Source organism: Pan troglodytes, chromosome 8, assembly GCF_028858775.2.
Source record: "Pan troglodytes isolate AG18354 chromosome 8, NHGRI_mPanTro3-v2.0_pri, whole genome shotgun sequence".
Taxonomy (NCBI): Eukaryota; Metazoa; Chordata; class Mammalia; order Primates; family Hominidae; genus Pan; species Pan troglodytes.
In genome coordinates, this window is record NC_072406.2 from 40128994 (window position 1) to 40137348 (window position 8355).

An 8355-nucleotide genomic window follows, 5' to 3' on the forward strand; every position below is an offset into this window, starting at 1 on the left:
TTGAGAGTGAGCCACTAGCTTGATTTTCTTTCTCCTCTGATTTCAGTTCACTGTTCAGTTTAGCATTAAAATAACAAAATAATCATACAGTTCCATTTGATTGTAATTTACTTGCATATGATTACCTTCAAAAGCTGTGTTCTTGAGGGCAATCATTTAAGGCCATACTTGTGACCTCAGAAATGCAGCTGGAAGGCCGGGCGCAGTGGCTCACGCATGTAATCCCAGCACTGTGGGAGGCCGAGGCAGGCTGATCTTGAGGTCAGGAGTTCAAGACCATCCTGGCCAACATAATGAAACCCCATCTCTACTGTAAATACACAAATTAGCCGGGCATGGTGGTGGGCGCCTGTAGTCCCAGCTACTCTGGAGGCTGAGTCAGGAGAATCGCTTGAACCCAGGAGGAGGAGGAGGTGGTGAGCCAAGATCGTGCCACTGCACTCCAGCCTGGGCAACAGAACAAGACTCCGTCTCAAAAAAATAAAGGCAGCTGGAAAATTCCTTCACTTAGTAACTCCTTTGGGGAATAAGGAATAAACAAAAAGACTAAGGCTTTCACTTACTTTACTAATGATACGGTTTTGCCACCTTAATTTCTATTGGTACGTGGTCTACAATATGTATTTGTTTAAAATGGTACTGGAGGACGGGTGCGATGGCTCATGCCTGTAATCCCAGCACTTTGGGAGGCTGAGGCAGGCAAGTCGCTTGAGGCCTGGAGTTTGAGACCAGCCTGGCCAACATGGCAAAACCCCGTCTCTAGTAAAAATAGAAAAATTAGCCAGGTATGGTGACGCACACCTGTAGTCCCAGCTACTCGGGAGGCTGAGGCATGAGAATCACTTGAACCCAGGAGGTGGAGATTGCAGTGAGCTGAGATCACATCACTGCACTTCAGCCTGGGCAACAGAATGAGACTCAGTCTCAAAAAAAAAAAAATGCTACTGGAACAATTAGGTGTGATATAATGTAGCAATTTGAATAGCTTGTTCAATTTTAATAGAAAATGTGATGCTTTACATCTTATTGTCATTTATTTAAAACATGTAACATTATCAGAAACAGATTGGTCCTTAAAAAACAAAACATAATTTTCTTTTGCTTAATAAATATAACTATCACAAGTACATTATCTGTCAACATCATTCTTTTCAACAAAGCGAGACCCCATTTCCGGGGGAAAAAAAACTTGTTCCTTTTGCACATCGGGTTTAGTGTTTTTACTTTCCATTACCATCCCAATAAACAGCCCTGTTATAATGTAGTTGACAAAATGTACAAATTTAAAATGGTTACAGTGAAAGATACACCATTATAATTAGTGCTATATAACTGAATCCATGGGTTAATGGTTTTACTGAGCTTGTTTTAGTAATAACTACTTAGATTTAATGGTCACTTCTAGTAAAATGTTCAAAATACAGTTGTTCAAAACTTTGAATTACATCTTTCCCTTAAATTAGGCAAAAGCATAGAATTATCTATTATCCTTTTATGGTATTTGCCAGTAGTAGAAAGAAAAAAAGTTTTGGAATCAAACACAAATTGTTGAAATCACTGCTCTGCCACAATAAAAGGCCTCTGGCAGGTTAAACTGAGCTATTGATGACTCACTGTATAGTGGGGATTAATAGTGATTAATTTGGAGAGTTGGAATGAACAGAGTAGATTGAGGAACAAGCCAATTTAGTTGCTACCCAGGATATTAACCTTAACAGGGACTTGAAACATTACTGAATAATCGGGGAAATGTTCTCTGAGCATATTCCCAATGCACAAGACAATGGCCTTGAGTGGAAAGTTACACTGTTTACTAACAGACCTAGCATGTGAAGCTATAGTCACTTGAAATTCAGCCACAGGTAAAGCATGCTGTAATGGTATTTATTGGGAACAGGTGACTTATCTAAATTTATACCTGTCAAGATGTAGATTCAGACACTTGCTAGGGAAAAACCTAAAAGGAAAGAACAATGGGAAAAAGGGAATGGTTTTGACAGCTGATGTATATGTGTGCATGCACGTCTTTAAAAAACACCAACGGCCACCAATAGAAATCCACGCATCTTTTGCTATGAAGGAAATCAGAACATATCATCCTAAAATGCCTCTTTGACATAAAAATATTTTTGAGCTAAAGGCAGTTAAGAAGCAGCAAACTGAGGAAAGCTCTCCCCATCCCCCTGCCTTTCTGCCCAAAGGCAGGATATAAATTCTCCTTTGCTGGAGACAATTCTAGAGTCTTATCTACCAGGGACAGCACCAGAGGAATTGGCAAAGAAACCTTATTCAATTAGTTTCCTCCCACATACAGTGTTTGCCTTCCCAAAGGTTCCAGTCCTTGGAAGCCTAAAACCACTTTCCTTTGTCCTGTCATTTCTCTACAAATGTATTGTTCTTTGTTGGCCAGGCTGGTGTCAAACTCCGGACTTCGTGATCCACCCGCCTCAGCCTCCCAAAATGCTGGGATTACAGGCGTGAGCCACCCGGCCAACTACATACAGTTTGTATTAATAAAAAATAATTTGTGGCTGGGCATAGTGGCTCACGCCTTTATTTCCAGCACTTTGGACAGCCAAGGTGGGATGATTGCTTGAGGCCAGGAGTTAGAGACTACCCTGGCCAACATAGCAAGACCCTGTCTCTATCTAAATTTTTAAAAAACCGTCATTCTCAGCAAACTATCGCAAGGATAAAAAACCAAACTCCGCATGTTCTCACTCATAGGTGGGAATTGAACAATGAAAACACTTGGACACAGGAAGGGGAACATCACACACGGGGCCTGTTGTGGGGTGGGAGGGGGGAGGGATAGCATTAGGAGATATACCTAATGTAAATGACGAGTTAATGGGTGCAGCACACCAACATGGCACATGTATACATATGTAACAAACCTGCACGTTGTGCACATGTACCCTAGAACTTAAAGTATAATAAAAATATATATATATATAAAAATAAACTTTTGTTTTCACAACGGCATAATGTTTATTGGATGAATTTAGAAAAAGAGTAAAAAGAAAAAATAAGTTGGTATCTCTTAAAGGAAAATGTTTTATTCTTACATGAAAAATGCAAAATAATAGATGAGACTTTTTTTCCTTTGGAGCTCCAAAATAAAAATATCAGTAAACACTTATCTAAAAAAATAAAATAAAAATTGTTTTTTAGGCTGGGCATGGTGGCTTACGCCTGTAATCTCAGCACTTTGGGAGGCTGAGACGAGTGGATCACAGGAGGTCAGGAGTTCAAGACCAACCTGGCCAACATGGTAAAACCCCGTCTCTACTAAAAATATAAAAATTAGCCAGGCATGATGGTGCGCGCCAGTAATCCCAGCTGCTCGGGAGGCTGAAGCTGGAGAATTGCTTGAACCTGGGAGGTGGAGGTTACAGTGAGCCAAAATGGCGCCATTGCACTCCAGCCTGGGTGACAGAATGAGACTCTGCCTCAAAAAAAATTATTTAAAAATGTTTTGTCCCACCCCCATTAAATGTTAAACAAATCCAGAAATTATGTTTGAAGAATGTCCTGTTTATCTTGGCCCACCTATGTTAGAATTAAGTAAGATGAAGTACATAGCAAACATAAAAGGTGTTTAATAAAATGATAATTATTTGATCCCTAAGTACCCTACTGCCTCCTGGAATATGTACTTTAATTTTGGGTTCGGGAAGTGGTAACTATATAAAGCCTTACTATTATGCTCCAAAACATCTTGAAGGACATTCAGGTCTAATTCCTCTATTTGCTACAAAGAACTGTCTTATTTTTAGCCATTTATAAAAATGCTGAGAGTCCAGAATATAGTACAAATATTTACTGTTTACACCAGGTCTTTCAATTAATACCAAGCCAACCATGGATGAGTCATTCTTTTAACTGTGTGGAAAGTGTATTGTACGGGACAACATTTGAAGGAAGGAGACTGAATAAAAGGCTTCTGCAGCAGCCCACCTGGATTCAAGACATATTTTAGAGGTCGGAGCAACAGGACTTTACTGATATATGGGATGAGACAGGTGAGAGAATGGAAGAGCCACATTTGACACCTAACTTCTGGCTTGAGCAGTTGGGTGGATTGTGGTGCTACACCCTGAACTGGAATGAGGGACAGGATGGGTAGACATACTAAGTTTGAGATATCTGTGAGACACCCAAATAAAGAATTCAAGAAATCAGTTGGACACCTCCAAATAAAAATGGTATGTCTGCAAATTCTTTTACACTCTTCCTTCAACAGGTGAATGAATAAACAGAGGCACATCTATATAATGGGCTATTATTCAGTGCTAAGAAGAAATGAACTACAATGAAAAGACACAGATGAATCTTAAGTGCATATTACTAACTGGAAGAAGCCAGTCTGACAAGGCGACACACCGTATGATTCCAAATATACGACACTGTAGAAAAGGCACAACTATAGAGACAGTAAAAGGATCTGTGGTTGCCAGAAGTTAGGAGGGAAGGATGACTAGGTGGAGCACAGAGGATTTTTTAGGGCAGTGAAACTACTCTGTATGATATAATGGTGGATACATATTTTAAATTTGTCAAAACTCATAGGATGTACACTAAGAGTGAGCCCCATGGTAATGATATGTCCATGTTGGTTCATCAGATGAAACAAATGTACCACTCCACCAGATGTTGACGGTGGAAGAGATTGTGCAGGTGGGGCAGGGGGAGAGGAGGGTGGAATATGGGAGCTCTACTTTCCACTTGATATTGTTGTAAACCTAAAACAGTTCTAAAAAAGTCTATGGCCAGATGCGGTGGCTCACGGCTGTAATCCTAACACTTTGGGAGATCGAGGCGGGCAGGTCACCTGAGGTCAGAAGTTTAAGACCAGCCTGGCCAACATGGTGAAACCCCATCTCTACCAAAAATACAAAAAATTAGCTGGGTGTGTGGTGGTGGGTGCTAATGATCCCAGCTACTCAGGAGGCTGAGGCAAGGGGAATCACTTGAACCCGGGAAGCAGAGGTTGCAGTGAGCAGAGATTGCACCTCTGCACTCCAGCCTGGGTGACGAGAGGGAAACTCTGACTCAAAAAAAATAAATAACAATAAAGTCTATAAATAACCTAACAACGCATCTTAACTAGGAAAGCGAAAACAAACCCAAAATTAGTAGAAGAAATAATAAGATACAGCAGAAACAAATGAAACTGAAACTCCCCAAAATACAAAAGATTTTTAAAAATGAACTTGGTTTACTTTGAAAAAATCAACAAACCTTTAGCCAGACTAAGAAAAAGGAATACCCAATTAAATAAAATCAAAGATGGAAAAGGAGACATGACAACTGATACCGCAGAAATATGAAGAATCATCAGAGACTACTAGGAATAAATATATGCCAAAAAACTGGAAAACCTACAAGAAATTGATACATTCCTTGACACTTTTTTTTAAGTCTACATCCAAAGTAGGGATTGTGAAAAAAATAATAATAATAATGAAAAAAAAAGTCTACTGGGGGCTGGAGATGGGGTGGCTTAAACACTCTCTCTCTCCTAGTTCCATGAAATAAATCCCAGAGAGTAACTGACTGCTGGTTCTATGCCCGTCACTGGGATGTCACTGTGGTCAGGAGAATGGGATATAAGCTGACCAGGTTGAGTCACATGTCCATTACTGTGAGTCACGATGGGGCAGCAATGGGCATAGCTGGGTGTTCCATTTAGCAGCCTCACCGGAATCACTGGATTCTGGTGGAAGAGGAAGAGCGCTCCAAGGGAAGAGGGGAGGGGACAGAAGAGAGGGGAAAGGGTGACCAGTAAAATTTAAAAAATAACTGATACTCCCTTGCCTGATTTTATGTAGGTATAAAAAGTTCTCTTCAGGCTGGGCACGGTGGCTCACAGCAGTAATCCCAGCACTTTGGGAGGCTGAGGCGGGTGGATCACGAGGTCAGGAGTTCAACAACAGCCTGGCCAATATGGTGACACCCTGTCTGTACTAAAAATACAAAAATTAGCCGGGCGTGGTGGCGGGCGCCTGTAATCCCAGCTACTCAGGAGGCTGAGGCAGAGAATTGCTTGAACCTGGGAGATGGAGGTTGCAGTGAGATGAGATCACACCACTGCACTCCAGCCTGCTGGGTGACAGAGTGAGACTCCGTTTCAAAAAAAAAAAAAGTTCTCTTCAACACATATTAAAGAATTGAAACAAGGGGGGAAATTTCTCTATTTCTCTTTTTTTATGTTTTTCTTTCTTTTCTTCCTTCCTCCCTCCCTCCCTCCCTTCCTCTCTCTCTTTCCTTCCTTCTTCGTGTGTGTGTGTGTGTGTGTGTGTGTGTGTGTGTGTGTGTCTTGCTCTGTTTCCCAAGCTGGAGTGCAGCGGCAAGTTAATCACCTGAGTTTGAGACCAGCCTGGCCAACATGGAGAAACCCTGTCTCTACTAAAAATACAAAAAATTACCCAGGCAATGTGTCTGGCACCTGTAATCCCAGCTTGAGAGGCTGAGGCAAGAGAATTGCTTGAACCTGGGAGGCGGAGGTTGCAGTGAGCCGAGACTGCGCCACTGCACTCCAGCTGGGCAACAGAGCGAGACTCTGTCTCAAAAGAGAAAAAAAAAAAAAAGAACTGATAAGAACTGATACTACCCTTGATCTTAGCCAAAAGGCTGAGAAGTGATTAAATAATTTTGTATACAAAAATATAACCATGAGAGCCAGTTCTTGCCAATGAGATGTGAGGAGTCTCCTGTGTGGGACTTTCAAGAAAGTTACTGTTTCCTGATCAGATGGAAAAATACGACTGTTAATTGCTTTCTGTGCTTCACTCTGTGCCTGCCTATAATGTAGACATTAGATCTAAATGTACTTCACTATCTTGCAAGCATGAAGACAAAAGCTACACACTAAAGATGGGAGAAAGAAAGACAGGAGGAGCCTGTCTACCTAATGGCATTGTGGAAGCACCTTCCCGGCCCTGGACTTCTATCTCCAGACTTATATAGAAGGAAAAGACCCAGTTACTTGGTCAAGCCACCACAGCTGGGTTTCTATTACATGAAGCAGAATAATGATACCTTAAATGATACATCACTTTTATCACTCTGTAGAAGTTACAAGTCATAGATGGGTATTAAAAACAAAACCCAGGCCAGGCGCGGTGGCTCACACCTGTAATCCCAGCATTTTGGGAGGCTGAGGCAGGTGAATCACCTGAGGTTGGGAGTTCAAGACCAGACTGACCAACATGGAGAAACCCTGTCTCTACTAAAAATACAAAATATTAGCCAGGCGTGTGGCGTATGCCTGTAATCCCAGCTACTCGAGAGGCTGAGGCAGCAGGAGAATCACTTGAACCTGGGAGGTGGAGGTTGCAGTGAGCCGAGATGGCACCATTGCACTCCAGCCTGGGCAACCAGAGCGAAACTCCGTCTCAATAAAAAAAAAAAAAAAAAAAAAAAAAAAAAAAACCCTCTCATCATTTTCCACATAAGACCAGAGATGTGTATTTAAGATGGTTGATTAGGGCTGGGTGCGGTGACTCACGCCTGTAATCCCAGCACTTTGGGAGGCAGAGGCAGGAAGATCACCTGAGGTCAGGAGTTCAAGACCAACCTAGCCAACATAGCAAAACCCCGTCTCTACTAAACATACAAAAAATTAGCCAGGTGTGGTGGTGGGGTGCCTGTAATCCCAGCTATGTGGGAGGCTGAGGCAGGCGAATCACTGGAACCTGGGAAGCAGAGGTTGCAGTAAGCTGAGATCACACCACTGCAATCCAGCCTGGGCGGCAGAGCAAGACTCCATCTCAAATAATAATAATAAGACGGTTGATTAGGGTTCATTGTGTGGCTGTGGGAAGCTATTTATTTGGTGTAAGAACTGAAACTGGCTGGGCACAGTGGCTCACGCCTGTCATCCCAGCACTTTGGGAGGCCAAGGCGGGTAGATCACAAGGTCAAGAGATGGAAACCATCCTGGCCAACATGGTGAAACCCCGTCTCTACTAAAAATACAAAAATTAGCTGGGAGTGGTGGCACATGCCTGTACTCCCAGCTACTCGGGAGGCTGAGGCAGAAGAATCGCTTGAACCTGAGAGGCGGAGGTTGCAGTGAGCCGAGATCACGCCACTGCACTCTAGCCTGGCAACAGAGCGAGACTCTGTCTCAAAAAAAAGTAAAACCAAGAATCTGACTGGATTGCTAATATTCTCAACCAGATGACTAAATAAGTTAAATTTCATCCCAGTTTCTGATTTTTATCAAATTGTGTGGAATAGCATGGCTTTATTTTGAGAGTCATAATTACTTTATGTGCGACTACTACTTACTCTCATTGAATTCTTACCTAATCAATGGGCTAATAGTAACAAGTAATAAAAGCCATA

The 8355-nt window shown here is 42.0% G+C and overlaps 1 pseudogene; it reads right to left on the reverse strand.

Annotated features, from left to right (window-relative positions):
* Positions 1-6505: 6505 nt before the first annotated feature.
* Positions 6506-6648, reverse strand: LOC112204715 (U2 spliceosomal RNA; annotated as a pseudogene).
* Positions 6649-8355: the final 1707 nt, after the last annotated feature.